Source organism: Aedes albopictus, chromosome 1 (assembly GCF_035046485.1).
Source record: "Aedes albopictus strain Foshan chromosome 1, AalbF5, whole genome shotgun sequence".
Taxonomy (NCBI): Eukaryota; Metazoa; Arthropoda; class Insecta; order Diptera; family Culicidae; genus Aedes; species Aedes albopictus.
In genome coordinates, this window is record NC_085136.1 from 70,936,699 (window position 1) to 70,955,041 (window position 18,343).

Sequence of the window (18,343 nt, forward strand, 5' to 3'; positions counted from 1 at the left end):
CAAAATAAAAAATGACTTATTTCATGGCAATTCCAAAAATCATCTGACATCCCTGCATCTTGATCGCCTTTAGACAAGTGGAGTAAGTGAAAGGAAAACTGCTCCAACACACCGCACCGATGCCGTCGCAAAACTCCCATTTGATATGATGTATAATGCACACAAAATTCTCATTTGTATGCGGTGCAGCACGTGTGAGTCTGGCTTGGCCCCTCTCAAGCTCAAGCTAGCTAGGCTTTGGGTATAGGGTAAGCGTATAAGCACATTTATTTCGGTGACACATAAAAGTGATTCGTTTCAGCATTTCGTTGTTTATGTTGTTCATACGAATCGGAGCTGGGGTGACGTAATGCTTGCTGAAAGCATGCCACCAGCTAGCTAGCTAATTGGATCAAAGTTTGTTTACCTTGGGAAGGTTCTTGGAAGCGAAGAATATCAGTTTCGTGGAGTGAAATGCACTCAAAACTACGAAAAAGCTAATTTTTTTTCTCAAAATCCCTAAGGAATTCCAGGAGTAATCACAACCCCCGGACAAAATATCAGGTGTAATTCCCGAATGAATTTTAGGAGGAATCCTCGAAGAAATTACAGGAGAAATCCCGGCAGGAATCCGAGAGGGCACCTCCGAAGGAATTCCAAGAGGAATCTCCACAGGAATTACAAGCGGATTCCTCAAAGTGGAAACCCCGAAGGAATTCTAAGGAGAATCCCCATAGGATGTCCAGGAGGAATTTCCAAAGAAATTCTAGAAGGAATCTTCGAAGGAACTCTAGGAAAAATCTTCGAATACCAGGAGAAATTTCCACAGAAGGAAGTCCCGAAGAAGGAAATCCCGAAAGAGTTCCAGAAGGAATCTTGGAGTTATTCCATGAGGAATTTTTGAAGGAATTTCAGGAAGAATCTTCGAAGGAAATCTAAGAGGAATCACCAAAGGAATCCCAGGAGGAATCCCCGAAAAAATCCCAGGAAGATGACGGAAGTCCAGGAGAAATCCCCAAAGAAATTCCAGATTTTTTTAAAGGAGTTCGAGAAATCCTCATAGGAATTCCATGAGAAACTTCTGAAATGATTCTAGGAGGGGTTTCCGCAGGAAGATTTTCCAAGACAAAAAAAACCCGAAAGAATTTCAAGAGGAATCTCCGAAAAAAAATCAACCTGGAATCCCCGACGTAATATCAGGAGGAATTCCCGAAGAAACTTCAGAAGGAATCTCCGAAAGAATTCCAGGAGATATCCCTGAAAGAACGCTTGGAGGAATCCGAAGGATTTGAGGGAGGAATCTTCGAATTATTTCCTAGAGAAATCCTCACGGGAATTCTGGGAAGAATCCCCGACGGAAATCAAGGAGAAATCCCTCAAGAAAGTCCAGCAGGAATACCCGACGGAATTCCTGGAAGAAGTCCTGGAGGAATTCCAGGAGAAATCCCCGAAGAAATTACAGGAGAAATTCGTGCAGAAATCTCAGGGGGAACCCCTGAAGGAATTCTGGGAGAAATCTCCGAAGAATTTACAAGCGGAATACTCGAAGGATTTCCAAGAGGAATCCCTATAGGATGTCCAGGAAAAATCTTCGAAGGAATTCCAAGAGAAATCTTCGAAGAAATCCTAGGAGAAATCAGTGAGGCAATTCCAGAAGGAAACCCTAAAGGAATTCCAGAAGGACTCCTGAAGGAATTCCATGGGGAATCCCTGAAGCAAATCCAGGAGGAATCTCCGAAGGAATTCAAAGAGAAATCATCGTAGCAATGCCAGGAGGAAACCCCGTTAGAAAATCAGGAGAAAGCCCCGAGAAAATTTCACGAGGAATCCATGAAGGAATTCCAGGAGACATTCCAGAATGAATTTTAGGAGGAATCTCCGAAAGACGTCTAAGAATCCCTAAATAAAGTGCAGGAGAAATTCCTGGAGGAAATCCATGAGGAAACTCCGAAGAAATTTGACGGAATATTTGAAGGAATCCTGAAAGAATTTCAGGAGGAATCCTCGAAGGAAGTCTAGGAGGAAAACCCCGAAAGAATAACTAGGAAGAATCTTTGGAAGAATTCCAAGAGGAATTCCCGAAATGATTTTAGGAAAAAGCCAGGAGGAATACTCGAAGGAAGTCCAGGGGAACCCCTGAAGGAAGTTTAGGAGGAATCCGTGAATACAGGAAAAATCCCTCCAGGGATTCCTGGAAATGTAAGAAAGATTTTTTTAACAGAAAGAAAATTCTCGTCAGAAGAATGATTTGGGAAAGATTTCCTCGAAAGATTTCTGTAGGTATCCTTCTAGAGTGCATTCCTGTCCATGTATTCCGTTTAAAATATTATCCAGACAATGCGTCAGAGATAATTTTCTAGGAATTTTCCTTGGGACTTTTTCGTAAGTGTCTCAAAGAAATTATTTAAAAAAATCATCTTGAAATTGGGGCACCAGTTTTCTCAGAAATTTCTTCTTAATTTTTTACTAGGATTCCATTACAGATTCTTTGGGAAATTACTTCAAGGTTTATACATGAGTGCTATGTATTCTTTCAGGTATTTCTTCAAACATTTCTGAAGGAATTTCTTCAAAGCATGTTGTCAGTTTTCTCCAAGAGTTTTTTTTTTGTGATTTCTCAAAAATTTCTTAAGATGTTCTTCGACCAATTTTCTGAATCGTTTCTTCAAAAGATGCAACTACAGGTGTTCGCGAACATACGCTCCCAACGAGGGCAGCATCATGCTATGCTGCGCTACCAACACCAATCATCGCATCGGAACCGTCACCAACCATCGCACAGTGGGAAAATAAGGTACAAAACCGACAAAGAATTCTGTAACTTTTGAAAACCACGAATGCGGTTTACGAAGTTATACTTTTCTAATGTAAAAATGTGCGGGGAATCCAATAAAACCGGTTTCATAGGCCGCACGGATCGTTAACATGCTCATTTTACCCCAATTCCCCAATTTTCAGCCGTTTTTATAAAAATTCATGTATTTTCAGAAGCGGAAATGATCTTGAAGTATGAAAACTCGACCGATCATGCTCATATATATTGCGGATATGAATAAAAATGTTAAACTTGACCGCGTGAATGATTGTCATGCCCGTTTTACCATATTCCCCCAGATTATCGCATTTCTGGTAGGATATGCCATTTATCTAGGGAGAAAATCAGTAAAAATCCATCAAAATGAGTTTTTACCTGGTAAATACTTTTGAGCCATCGAATAAATCCGGATAAAAATCGAACGAACTGGTTTTTTGGTCATTTTGCCTTGATGCCCCAAAAATATCATTTCTTGAACTGAAGAGTTCTGCAACTTTTGAAATCCATGAATGCGGTTTACGAAGCCATACTTTTCTGATGTAAAAATGTGCGGGGAATCGAATAAATCTGGTTTCATAGGCTGCACGGATCGTTCACAGTCTCATTTTACCCCAATTCCCCAATTTTTAGCCTTTTTTGATAGAGATTCATATATTTTCAGAAGCGGAAGTGATCTTGAAGTATACAAGACCAATCAAGCTCATATATATTGCCGATATAAATGAAAATGTTAAACTTGACCGCATGAATTATTGTCATGCCCGTTTTACCATATTCCCCCAGATAATCGCATTTCTGGAAAAATATGCTATTTGTTGAGGGAGAAAATCGGTAAATGTCCATCTAAGAGAGATTTTTATTTGAATAACACATTTGAGCCATCTATCTATTAAACCAGGGAAGAACAACGAACTTATTCTTGGCCATTTTGCCTTGATGCCCCAAAAATATCATTTTTTGAATTGAAGAGTTCTGTAACTTTTGAAAACCATGTATGCTATTTACAAAGTCATATTTTTATTAATTAAAAATGTTCGAAAATTTCAATGAAACTGGTTTTAATGGCCACAAGGATTGTCAAAATACTCATTTAACTTCAATTTCTCAATTTTTTGTGGATTTTCATAAAAAATAAATGTTTTTTAGAAGTGGAAATGACCTTGAAGTTTAAAAACTCAACCAATCAAGCTCATATATACTGCCGATACAAATGAAAACGTCACACTTGACCGCATGAATGGTTGTCATGCCCGTTTCACCATATTCTCCCAGATTATCCAAATGCTAACTGTGAATAATGTGTTTGTTAAACATTTTCAGTTTTGTACTTTTAGGGTTAAACAAGCTATACATCTAAAAATAAAATCAACAAATGACAAATTAAATAAAATTTCGTTTATAGCCAATTTTAACTATCTTAAGAATACGTGTTATGAAAATCGGTCGGAAATGCTTTTTGTCTATTTAGCACTGATTCCCCGTAAAATATACAATTAACTTTACATAAGTGTATAACACAAAAATAATCCGAACCGTTTTTCTATAAAAACAGTTTTTTAAAGATAAAACCCGTGAATTCTAGATGCAGCTTGTTTAACCCTGAATACAATAATTTAGATGAATTTGCAAAGAAACGAGTTCAAATCACAGTTATGACTCATGTGGGCATTAATCCAATTTACAAAGTTTTTGTCTTAGAAAATTCACTTGTAAGAATAAACGCTTTTGATAACATTCTGAGTTGTACAGTTATTCAAAAAAGGATATTTTTCGGGGCATCAAGGCAAAATGACCAAGATACAAGTTGGGACGATTGTTGTATCCTGATTTATTAGATGGCTCAAATGTATATTTCTAACCAAAACTCATTTGAATGGGTTTTTTGGATTTTTTGAGTGCTTATATTTCAAAGTCATTAACGCTTTTGAAAATACATGAAATTCTATCAAATCCCAAGAAAATAGAAAATTGGGCTAAAATAAGTATGCTAACGCGCATTAACCCCTTGAGGCCTATGAAACCACTTTCATTAGATTCTCCGTACAATTTTACATAAGAAGAGTATGACTTCATAAACTAGCGGTTTTTCAAAACATATAAATTTCTTGTACATATTCAAAATATTATATTTATATTTCGGGATTTCCTGCGAAATGGCGACATAAAGTTCATACGATTTTTATTTCCTGATGTATTGGATGGCTCAAGTGTGTTTTTCAAATAAAAACTTATATGAACTCAACAGATTTTCTGAGCTTTTATACTTCAAAGTCATTTCCGATTCTGAAATTACATGAACTTCTATTAAAAAATACTTAAAAATAGGGAATTGGGGTTAAATAAGAAAGTGCTATAACGATCCGTGAGGCCCATAAAATTACTTTAATTCAATTCCCTGCACATTTCTACATTAAAAAAGTTTGACTTCGTAAACCACATTCAAGATTTTCAAAAGTTACAGAATTCTGCATTTAAAAAAATGATATTAAAATAAACTAGATATAAAAAATGCGATAATCGGGGAACATATGGTGAAACGGGCATGACAACCATTCATGCGGTCAAGTGTGGCGTTTTCATTTGTATCGGCAGTATATATGAGCTTGATTGGTTGAGTTTTTAAACTTCTAGTTCATTTCCACTTCTAAAAAAACATTAATTTCTATGAAAATCTACAAAAAAAATGAGAAATTGAAGTTAAATGAGTATTTTGACGATCCTTGTGGCCTTTAAAACCAGTTCCATTAAAAGTTTCGAACATTTTAACTTAAAAAAAAACTTTGTAAATAGCATACATGGTTTCCAAAAGTTACAGAACTCTTCAATTCAAAAAATGATATTTTTGGGGCATCAAGGCAAAATGGCCAAGATATAAGTTCGTTGTTGTTCCCTGGTGTAATAGATAGATGGCTCAAATGTGTTATTCAAATAAAAATCTCTCTTAGATGGACATTTACCGATTTTCTCCCTCGGCAAATAGCATATTTTTCCAGAACTGCGATAATCTGGGGGAATATGGTAAAATGGACATGGACATTGTTCATGCGGTCAAGTTTAACATTTTTATTTATTTCGGCAAAATATATAAGAGCTTGATTGGTCGAGTTTTTATACTTCAAGGTCGTTTCCGCATCTGAACATGAATTTCTATCAAACACACAAAAAACTGCGGAATTGGGGTAAAATGAGTATGTTAACGATCCGTGCGGCCTACGAAACCAATTTTATTCGATTCTCCACACGTTTTACATTAGATAAACATGACTCCGTAAATCGTATTCGTGGATTTCAAAAGTAACAGAACTCTTCAATTCTAAAAATGCTATTTTTGGGGAATCAAGGCAAAATGACCAACATACCCGTTCTTTTAATTTTTATCCTGATTTATTCGAAGGCTCAAATGTATTCACCAAGTAGAAACTCATATGGATGGATATTTACTGATTTTCTCTCTACATAAATAGCATATCTTACCAGAAATGCGAGAATCTGGGGGAATATGGTAAAACGGGCGTGACAATAATTCATGCGGTCAAGTTTAACATTTTCATTTATATCGGCAATCTATATGAGCTTGATTGGTCGAGTTTGTATACTTCAAGATCACTTCCGCTTCTGAAAATACATGAATTTCTATCAAAAAAGGCTAAAAATTGGGGAATTGGGGTAAAATGAGAATGTGAACGATCCGTGCAGCCTATGAAACCAGATTTATTCGATTCCCCGCACATTTTTACATCAGAAAAGTATGGCTTCGTAAACCGCATTCATGGATTTCAAAAGTTGCAGAACTCTTCAGTTCAAAAAATGATATTTTCATCAAGGCAAAATGACCAAAAAACCAGTTCGTGCGATTTTTATCCGGATTTATTCGATGGCTCAAAAGTATTTACCAGGTAAAAACTCATTTTGATGGATTTTTACTGATTTTCTCCCTAGATAAATGGCATATCCTACCAGAAATGCGATAATCTGGGGGAATATGGTAAAACGGGCATGACAATCATTCACGCGGTCAAGTTTAACATTTTTATTCATATCCGCAATATATATGAGCATGATCGGTCGAGTTTTCATACTTCAAGATTATTTCCGCTTCTGAAAATACATGAATTTCTATAAAAACGGCTGAAAATTGGGGAATTGGGGTAAAATGAGCATGTTAACGATCCGTGCGGCCTATGAAACCGGTTTTATTGGATTCCCCGCACATTTTTACATTAGAAAAGTATAACTTCGTAAACCGCATTCGTGGTTTTCAAAAGTTACAGAATTCTTTGTCGGTTTTGTACCTTATTTTCCCACTGTGCATCGTCACGAGGCACGCACACTCACCCGAGCCGACGGAACAGCTGCGATAAACAACGAGAGAGTGAGTGCCGTGAGATCCTGTCGTGAGTGCAGCGGCGAACCCCACCGTCGCAGCCGTCGTCATCGTCATCATCATCGACTGTCGTCGCTCTGCAGCTAGCGTGATGATGGTTCCCAAAACGTCGCGTGGGTTCTACACGCGCGTGGAGCCTTCCACGTGATTCTGGAAATTTAAATGATTGGTATAAATATGCGACCCGCTCGCAGTAGCGAGTCAGTTGAATTCTGAAAGTGATAAGTGACAAGCGTACGCGTGGCTTGGACAACGCGTAGTGAAATTACCCAAGTGTAAATAGTTTGTAGTAAGAGAAATAAAGTAGTGAAAGTGATCCAGTGAATTTTCCTCCCAATCCGAAGCCCCATTTCTCTACTACTGTGCCATAGCCAAGTACAGTCCAGTGCTTCGCCTAAATTACTTGTGTTCATTGCCGAACAACAGGAGTTTTTTTTTTCACACAGATTCGAAGACTGTTTCAGAGATTCTTTCAGAAATTCCTCCAGAGTTTTCCTCTCAAAATTCAGATTTTTTTGGGAACTTCTCAGAAATAATTACTTGGATTTCTCCAGAATTTCCTTCACGGATGACTCCATTTAACCCTCTAATACCCAATCCCGCCTTTAGACGGGGTATAGTTTGAACATTTTTGTAATTTTTGTTTCGTGGAAAATCAATTTTTTTATATTTTTGGCTGATATTTAGGACTGTTCTGTACATCTCAAAATAGTTTTTGGTGTATTTTAAAGCGTATTTACATTTTTTTAAAAATCATTGAAAAATTGATGTTTTAGTCACCTTTTAGAAGTCATTGTTTATTTTGCATTGAATCACTACAATTAACATATTTCAATTTTTTCCCAAATAATTCTATCCTTGTTTAATAGTTTAAGGGAATCGAATACACTCTAAAATTATTTTCCTTAAAATTACACGGATAATAAAATTTTCTGTGAAAAAAATAAAATAATTATATTTCAACAATTATCATAAAATCTCAAAATGTTTTCATTCCAAAAAATCCGTTCCCCAAATTGGCTTCCAGGAAAAATATGAAAGTTTGGGGATGTTCAAAAATAAAAATTAGAAAAATCAAAAACTGAAATTCACGAAATCGAGAATTAAAAAAAATCTTCTTCCAAAACATGTTAGATTTTAGATGACGAAAAATGATATTTAGATCAAAATCAAAAATTAGGGTATTAGAGGGTTAATCAGAGATTTTCTCGAACATTATTTTATGCATTCCTCTAGAAAATCCCCAAGAGATTCTTCTGAAAGTTCCTTCAAGGATTTCACCAATTGATATGTTTTGGAACTATTTAGACTTTCCTTCAGGGATTCTTTCATAATGTTTGTTCCCAGAATTCTCTCAACAATTCCCGTAGAAATTACTCCGGAATCTATTTTAAGCATTTTTCAAGGTTTTTTTCTCCAGTTCTAGGAGAAAGAAAAATAAAAGTACTGAATTCTTTCAGAAATGTCTCCAAAATTCTTTCAGAATTTCTTCAAGATTCCTTGGGATAACCCTCAGAGTATTCTGTTTGAAAATTTCTCCAGGGATTTTGTTTGTGGTTTCTTCAGAAATTTCGCCATGTGTTTCTTAAGAAAATCCTCTATGGATTCCCTATAAAATCGCTCTATGACTTACTTTAGAAGTTGAAGTCAAAAATTCGTTTATTCAATCTTCCATATACTTGTATAAATTGCTTCAGCGGTTTCCCTAGAAATTTTGCCAGGGAATCTTAAAAAACTCCAAGTTATTGCCTTAAAAGTTCAGAAATATCTTCCTAAACTGGAGTCGAAAAAACCATATGTCATCGCTTTAAATTTTGTTTTATTGATCTATGTGCGCAAAAAATGCGCTCTCAAAAAAACTAGGAAGTGCCTTTTGCTTAATAACTTTGGGAAGACGCATCTTTTTTATATTTTTTTTAAATGGACGATGATCTTGAAACCTGTCCGGTTCCATCGCAAAAAAAAAGTTTTGAAATCGGTTGAAAAACGGCCGAGAAATGCCTTGTCAAAGTTGGACTTCCGACTTTTTTTGGACCCTTGGTAGTTCGCGGGAGTTTTTACCCCCTCAGTAGTTTAAGTTTTAATGGCAACGGAATATTAACAACTTCGAATAATAACGTGAGGAATCAATGTGATCGAAGGAATTCTTTCAGAGATTTGTTCAAGGATTTTCTCTGAAATATAATTAAGAAGTCGTTACAAAGATCCTCTGAAAGTTTCTCCAGAATAGCTGGGAGTCTCTGCTGTATTGTTTTCTGGATTTATCCTTGGATTTCTAACGCAATTCCTTCATCAAATTATTTTAAGTTTCCTTACCGCAATTTATCCTTGATTTTTTTTTTTTCATTTTTTAAATCACTGTCGGCCTGTTTCCTTCATATACAACATTTTGTTGCATATAACCTGAACTATAACTTATTTGCACCAATGTTCATTTCTCTTGCATTCTCAAATGTTACTTCAGCCAGGATACGTTCATTATCCGTTGTCTGCTCTTCCCTCACTCCAGCAAATTCCTCAAACTAAAAAGAAATACAATACAAAGGCGCCACCGGTCTGCGTTACTGAGACTACCAGCAGGCCCATATAATATGATTGAGAAAGTTTTGCCCCGGTAGACTGAGCTAGCCGTCGTAAAGTTGCATCCCGTGCCGACCTTGAGGGAAAACTTTTGTCATATTGCTTCGTTTGAACTTGCCCATCTCCACATTCACGTCCACGGCCAAGCAGTTTTCTGTGTACATCATCAATTCCAATTTGATTGTGTTTATCTTTCCTGCAGTATGGTGCAAGAACAAGAAGGAGCAGCATGGCACCTGAGTGGGTACCGAATGAAGATTTATGTACGCTTTCGGTAGATAATTAGCATTTTTGGCGATGGAAAGTCATTTTTCGGAGTGTGTTTGCGTACGGCGCAATTTCATAGGGCCTTGAACTTGAATTATTATTTGGAGTCAATTTCTTGAAATTTCGTCGAATTCCATCATTTCGATTTTATTCTGTTTATAGGTGCTATAGCAACCTAAGACCTCAAATAACAACTACTCAACAACACATAAGCAATCGATAAAGGTAATTCCAGTGTTTGTTTACTTTGAACAAACTTTCGGTAGCTTCTGGCTATGAAAGAGTTGACGCTTGATCTGTTGCCGGTTGTAGCAGGAGCCGATGCATGCACACTAGTATTTGATATTGCTTGAATGGGTTGTTCCATTGGAAAATTGTCCTATAAAGAGTTGTAAATAAGGCTTCAGAAACACTAGATGATAATTAGGCTGTGTTGTTGCTTTTTATTCTTCCATGATGTTTTTCTATAGATATCTCATCGATTCTTGACACAAGGTATATCAGAGGAATCACATAACATAAGTGGAACTCTGGCTCAAAAAGTTGATGCCTTTTCGAGTTCGTACGCTGGTATACAGGGCATTGAAATGTCAAATGCATTATAACATCATTGCCATACTATTTTTTAGCACGTATACCATTTTTCATTGCTGTGAAGTAAAACAAAGACCTCATAGATCTAGACTGGCAGCACGTGGAGAACTAAAATCGGACATAATTTGTAATAAAACTCTGTAAACTCAAGTCAAAAATAGGTTTTATGGCTTTAAATATAAAGGGAGATCGATATGTGAAACGTGGATGTGTTATTTCGAAGATTTCAATGAATTTATAGCCAAATGAATAATTGGATTTCCAGCAGCTAGTTTTGCGCATATCTCAGATGCCAACCTTCGTTCCTGTATTCTTTGCCAAAACTGGAATACTGGTTGGATCAGATGTTTTTTGTTTACCAAAATAATTGACAGTTCGACGCCTTTTAAGAGAGATATAACAGTTTCGCGTGCAGGAAAAGGATACAAATTTTTTCTTCGCTCTGACCATGGAGTTCCACTTATGTTATGTGGAGGAATGCCAACAGATTCGGGAAGGAGTTTGATTTTCATTCAGTTTTACTATTGTTTTACTAAAGTTTCTACACTTGTATGTATTGTATGGGATTATACTGTGTCTTTTCAACTTTTAGTCTTACGTGTTCAGAAGCGTTCTCTTATGGGGCGTCGAACCGCCTCCCAGCAAAGGATATAACTTTTCTCAAACTAGCTAACTGTTATTCGTTGTTCCTTCATCTAAAATCCCTGAATCAGGTAAATGGTGGGTTCTCACAACTAGGAGTAATGGGGCTCTACATTTTAATAGAAACCGACGAGGACCCTTTACTTCACAATGGAAGGTACGTTTCAAGAAGCTGAAAAGCTAAACCACACTGTTGGATGGAAAGGTAGCAATGTACAATTCCTCCCGGGCAGACGCAATTAATTATGAAATGTGTGTGTGGATGCCTTTGTGTGGGATTGCAAGGTTCCATGCCCACCCACCTGCTGGATTTTGAGAATAGAATAGAAGAGCAGGCACTGGTATAAGGGCCTTAGAACGGTACTTTGTCAGTGTATATGTGGTACCATTAAACAATGGTTAGTGGTGTAGATCCGACGCAAAACTACACTTTTAAAATGATTTTCATTGCGAAATGCCAGTAAACTTACAGTAAACAGGGAATTCCGTTGGCATGTTTCAAGATTCGGTATGTCTGGTTGATTACGAGCCATCTGTAAAACTTGAATTTGGGCAATAATAAGGGTAAAGATGGGTTTGGTGAGCTCGTTCCGTGCTTTTATTTTATTGTGAACATATCGCATCGATGGTCTATCCCCGAGAGATGGGTGCTTAGATATGTCATCAAGGTTACTCCATGTTACACATTGAGATCTCTGCACCTACATTCGCGTCAGGAAAATTTCTGTAGAGATATTAAAAAATGTTTTTGTAATTACGTTGTGAAAAGTAGAACATTTCAGCTGGCTGAAGTATGCTGAAATGGCCTACTTTTCACCCCTAATGCAAGTGTGCCGAAAAGTACTACTTTTCGGCACTCTTAAGAGTGCTGAAAAGTAGCACTTTTCGGCACTTTTGCTCGTACGCACTTTTTACTTACCACAATGCCTTCCGTAGATTTAGCCTCTGCCTCGACATCTACTGATCAGCTCGAATCCGAATCAGGACGATTTCAATTCGTATTCGAACTACAAATCAAGTGTAGAGGCAGCTGCTGAATCTGCTTTTGCTTTTTCCTGTGCACAAATGTTTGACAACGGGAGCTCAATCATTGTTGACGCCTACTACATCAGAGCCTACCTGATCAAATAAAAAAATACGCCGACAAGCATGAGCACGCGCACGTGGTCCCTACATGTGTAGCTCTAGAAAAGATCGCACTGAATGGGTATTTTTCGTAATTACAAAAAACTTTGTATGCAACTCGTTGCAAAACTCGATTTTTTCAGCACTCGTCGTATTTATCCAACTCGGCAAGCCTCGTTGGATAAATGTACGACTCGTGCTGAAAAAATCATCATTTTGCAACTTGTTGCATAAATAACTATTTTTATCTCCTATATGACAACCGTGAGAAATTCCTTAGAATTTTCTAAAGGAATCCGTATAGCAATTCCTAGAGGAAATATTGGAGGAATTCTTTTTTTTTTGTTTTTTATTAATGTGTATTTTAACTAACAGCTACATAATTCTACACTTTGGGGAAATTCTGGTAGACATTCCTAGAGGATTTTTCATAAATGAAATTTCCGCAAGGTAATTCTGGGACAATTCCTTGATTTTGTACTGGAGGAATTATTTTAGGAAATTCTGGAGAAATTATTTGAGGATTTTTCCTGCAGAAATTTCTGGAAAAAAAATCCTAGAGGAGTTCCTGGAGGAATCCGTGGAGGATTTCCTGAAAAAAATCCTCGCAGAATTCCTCGACGAATTACTAGAGGAATTCCAGGAAGAGTTCCGGGAGAAATTTCTTTGGGATTTTCTGGAGAAATCCGTAGAGGAATTTCTGGAGGAATTCCTGGGATTTTTTTTGGAGGAATTTCTGGAAGAATTCATGCACGAACCCTTGGAGGAATCTCTGTAGATTGCAACTAGGATTCCGACCGAAATTTTCTATCGGGGAATTCTGAGTCAATCTATGAGTCTAGCATTACTAATTATCCAAAATTGATATTCTTTCACAAAGACATTATGTATTTTATAAATGATAGTTTTCTCGATATTTTCCATTGTATTTGATACGTTTTTAAAATTTTATAATAATCGAGATAATCACTTCATATTTCGCATTGCCTTGAAATTATCACCATCCGAAGCCTTCTGCAGAATTCAAATATGAAGTACTTAGCGATGCTAGCACCATAGCATGTTGAAACCCATTCTTGGGAATTCATATTGCGTGTAACACCATGATTCTATTTTGCACCATGATCATATATTACACCATCATTGTAGTGCACCCCCCTAATAAGAACTCTGTGCACGCTAGTGGTGCTCATAGAACACTACCCGGGCAGAGTTCAAGTACTGACGATCAAAATGTGATATTGGTTTGTTTGAGATAAGAGGTAAAAGTACTGAAAATAATAGCAAAAATTTGTTCTTGAACCATCTAACCAATAGCAAAATATGATATTTGAAGATCCATCAAATAGCTCACTGCTATTGGCTAGATCTTACCAAGAGCTAAATGTGCTATGATGATGATGTTCCAGGAGTAAAATTGAGATATTATTTTCAGTACTTTTACCTCTTATCTCAAACAAACAAATATCACTTTTTGTTCTCCATATCAAAATATGCTATTATTGAGCTTTTTTCCTCTGCTCGGGTAAGCTGAAAATCATGGTTAGTACTAGATGGAACTTAACGCCAGGCATGCCAGATGATTATTTTTGAAAAATCTGTATCCCATACGAAAATAAAATAGCCCTTCTAGCTCGAAAATCTGTATTTCATACAAAACAAATTCTGTGCTAATGCCTAAAAATCTGTATAATACAGATAAATCTGTATATATGGCATCCTTTTTTTATCTGTATTAACGATATTTTTAGTCCTAGGCTAGTTCATCTCGGGACCCACGCATTACTTCCCTTCCGAAGGAAGAACTCACATTTTGTGAGTTTGTCGGCAGTGGAATTCGATCTCAGCCTCAGGTCCTCGGCGTGATAGTCACGGGCTTTAACCATCACACCAGGTCCACTCCTATGGCATCCTTGCTTTCAACGCCTAGAAGAAGAAGAAGTTTCCAGAAAAACTTTTTGATTTACTTTTCGAGAAACTTCTACAGCTCCTGAACCTTCCAAGGAAAATTCATTCAAGAATTCCCGAAAGAACCTCTCGAGGAATTGCTGCAGATTAGCGAGGGTCGAATTAAAACGTGTACATATTAGAGGAGGTGAACCGGGGGTAGCCGCACAATCTTACCAACAAGTAACTACAATGATTTATTCCAGCATTCAATTTGTTTCACACTCTCGTTGCCAACTTCTGCTGGCGCTTCCGCGAAATAAATCATTTCGTTGGATGTCTTATTCTGATCTGGATTACGCTAAAAAAAAAAGCGGCGAAGAATTTGACGCTCAAAAATGATGAATATCCATCCAGCGCGATACCAATCGCTCTGCCTGAAAACGGTTTCAATTATACTAACAAATCGCAATACCCTTGCGGAAAGAACCCGATTCTGAAGAAGCACGTCCCAGCCATCTCACCGCGGCTAGACATTTAAATTTTCTTCATTTCAACTTGACAACGGTCCCGATCTCGGTTCTCGGTGACCGTTGAGTGTCACGCCGACGGAATACAATGAGCGGAAAACTCCCACGGCCGGCCGGGTTTTACCTTGAACCCCATTTCGGCTTGCATTATTTAAGTAAAAAAAAATGAGAAATTCAGATCATTTCCACCCACTCCTGGTGGAGTTGAGAAGAAGCGGTTCACGTTGTGTCCATGCCCGAAATTGAGATAATCATCGTAAAATGTTTCGCAAACTCGACAACCTGAGCGCGATGGTATCTTACTTGTTTCGTTCGGTTATTTTGCGAATGAAAAGGGTCGTTGAACTTGGTCCGGTGCACCTGGCAACAGAACCAAATGTGCTCAACTGTCCACCCAACAATGTTAATAGTTTGAGGTAATTGAAAAAGATACTTGACGTAAATATTGATAGGTATTTATGTACAGTATGTGGCAGGAAAAAATGCGAAAGTGTTTTTCAACTTCAAACCTCATTTTCGTCCATTTGACATTAACCAATCTATGTTTCAACGTTCCATGATCTATAATAGGCTAGTTTTCTGAAAAGTTAATTAAAAAATTTTCCATTTTGGTCACTATCCTTTACAGGGCAGCGCCTGAAGATGAAGACAACCAGAATTTTCAAACCGCAGAAAATCACACAGGTCGCTAAATTTCGCATCTGATAAAACAAAATTTTTGATTATCTCTACAATATCATCAAATATATGTACTTATTTCAACTGGTATGTGAAACTACATGGCTCTGGATCAGTGTGGTCTGGTTGTTCATCAAATTTGAGCTAATTTTGTTACTGTTATAGTCATTTTGTTTAATGACCATTGGGCGCGCAGTTTATTGATATCCGCTTATTAGGCCTACATTATCACATGTTAATCATCAAATGTGTTCATTTTTATTTTTCAGTGCTAGAATATAGACATTGACTGATACACTGTCATAAAAAAAAAGTCATACATATTCCATATTTAGCGTGTAATAGTGCCTTGAACTTTTCGCATTTTTTCCTGCCGCACCCTGTAACGAGTTGCAAAAAGTTGATTTTTTCAGCACGAGTCGTACATTTATCCAACGAGGCTTGCCAAGTTGGATAAATACGAAGAGTGCTGAAAAATCGAATTTTGCAACGAGTCCCATACAAAATTTTATGCAATGATTTTTTTTCATTATACAACTCATTTGAGTTGCATAATGAACATTATTCAACTATTTTTCATTATGCAACTTAACTGAATTCTGAACTGAATGCAACTAATTCATTAAAAGGAGAGCCACAAATGAACTAACAATTTGATGTCAAATATGCCTTGTAGAGGTTTTAAAAACCGTCATAAAACCTAATACCGTCAAGGCACCATTCACCGTGGATCTAAGAGGATTCGAGGCAAATAAGGGCTGTCATTTGACACCAGTCTTATAAACATTGTTGGTGCCGCTTTTAATTGCCTTCATTATAGGTTAAAATTAAAGCAATATCCACAGAAGTAGAAAAATTTTCACAAAATTTGGTGATATAGTACAATTAGTAAAGGGTAGTAGGGTCGCCTAATTCCGTGGTAGGTCACCATTCACCGTGGTAGTAGGGACCCATTCACCGTGTATGAGAAATGTTATTCTACTTTGTTTAAAAATGATCAAAACAACCCAACCAAGAGAATTTTCTTCGTTTAAATTCATTTCAAGTAATAACTTGCAAGATTTTATTAGAAAAACGGGTGACGGTGAATGGAGACCTTTGATTTTTAGGGTACCCATTTACCGTGCCTTTTTGTTTCAATTAAAAAGTACGAGTAATCGTACTTTCTTGTTAAACTTACGTCGGTAATGCAAAATACATAACTGATATGTGAATTTAATTGCTTCTTGGTGGAATAAAAACGTTACTACATTTAGTCTATCGCTTAAATCACCTTAGCGCAGTTTTCGTTTTTTCACTATGAATGCAGTGAACGAGCAGAAACCCGCTTCATGTAAACACACTTTAGTGTCAAAATGATACTTTTAAATGTTTCTAATGAGCGTTTTGACATGGTAACAATACATTAGTGTTGTATTGGTGAAATTAAAGGGAAATTGTCATATCATTCAATCATAATATGGAAATAATGAAAAAATATTCGAAGGCACACGGTGAATGAAGCCCCCACGGTGAATGGTGCCTTGACGGTATCTTTATTTTATTTTGACGATGCTCCTAAGAACCTCTTTTAGTGTATTTGACTCAAAATATAACATGGGATTTGACGCACTATCCTTATTATCCTTGGGGTTGGGACTGCTTTATGGATTACACTTCTAATACCCTATTGAACATAAAGACATTTGGAATAAGTACGTTGGACATAATGGACATATGGCATAAAAAACATATGTCGACTCCCCAGATTATTTTTATATAATCTCTCCAAGAATCCCATCTGTCCATTACTCCAAATATTCCATCCTGGAATCTTTCAAGAATGCTTGGTAGGGGTTCCTCAAAAATAACTTCAGAAAAAAACACTAAAGGGAGAAATTTCAGAAGATTCTCCTAACAGGAATCACAAAAGGAATTTCTGGAGCACTTCCTTGACTATTTCCGCCCATTTCTTTGTGCCCAATTAATAGGAAATCACTGTGACATTGATCTATGTTTCTATCACACTTGCAAGAAGAAGAGATTTGCCTGTGTGATGTATTCAAGAAACTATAATATACTCACAAATTCAAATTGTTGATTTTTTTTTCGAAGAAAACAAATGCAAATTGCTTCTTTCTCTAAGAATTTAAAAAATACAGTTTTTTTTTTTTCAGAACTTTACTCAAGGTTTGTTTTGGTATTTTTCTACATTGCTCTATGAATTTTCGCAGAAATTTCATAAAGAATTCTTTTAGGAAATCTTAAAAGGATTACTTCTCAAATAACTTCCCATTAAAAAAAAACCTTTCGTATTGTTTTCAGGAATTCTTCTAGATGTTCAATAAAATTAAGATAACGTTAAATAATCCTTCAGAAATTCTTCCGTTCTTTTTATTAAATCTTCCAAAAAGCCTTCAAAATTTCTCAGCAACAAAGCTTTTATAAAAGACCATTTTAGAAAAGCATCTTCAGAAAATTTCTGCATGATTTTCTTCTGAAACTCCGCCATAAATTACTTCAAGTATTCTTTCAAGGATTCCACTGGAATTTAATAAAAAAATCTTAAGGATTCTTTCAAAATATCTTCCAAGAAATCCTTTGGAAATTTTCTGTCTGCCTGTCTGCCTGTCTGCCTGTCTGTCTGTCTGTCTGCCTGTCTGCCTGCCTGTCTGTCTGTCTGTCTGTCTGTCTGTCTGTCTGTCTGTCTGTCTGTCTGTCTGCCTGCCTGTCTGTCTGTCTGTCTGTCTGTCTGTCTGTCTGCCTGCCTGTCTGTCTGTCTGTCTGTCTGTCTGTCTGTCTGTCTGTCTGTCTGTCTGTCTGTCTGTCTGTCTGTCTGTCTGTCTGTCTGTCTGTCTGTCTGTCTGTCTGTCTGTCTGTCTG

General features: G+C 36.8%; 1 protein-coding gene and 1 long non-coding RNA gene across 8 annotated transcripts in view; both read right to left on the minus strand.

The window, feature by feature from the left end:
• LOC109397189 (uncharacterized protein K02A2.6) overlaps positions 1–18,343 on the minus strand; it is a 340,877-nt gene that overhangs the window by 267,949 nt on the left and 54,585 nt on the right. The window lies entirely within an intron of this gene.
• Positions 9,260–12,630, minus strand: LOC134285134 (uncharacterized). Its single transcript, XR_009996169.1, has 3 exons — positions 12,181–12,630; positions 11,732–11,985; positions 9,260–10,404 (listed from the first exon to the last, which is right to left on the minus strand). It is a non-coding gene; the product is annotated as an uncharacterized LOC134285134 (long non-coding RNA).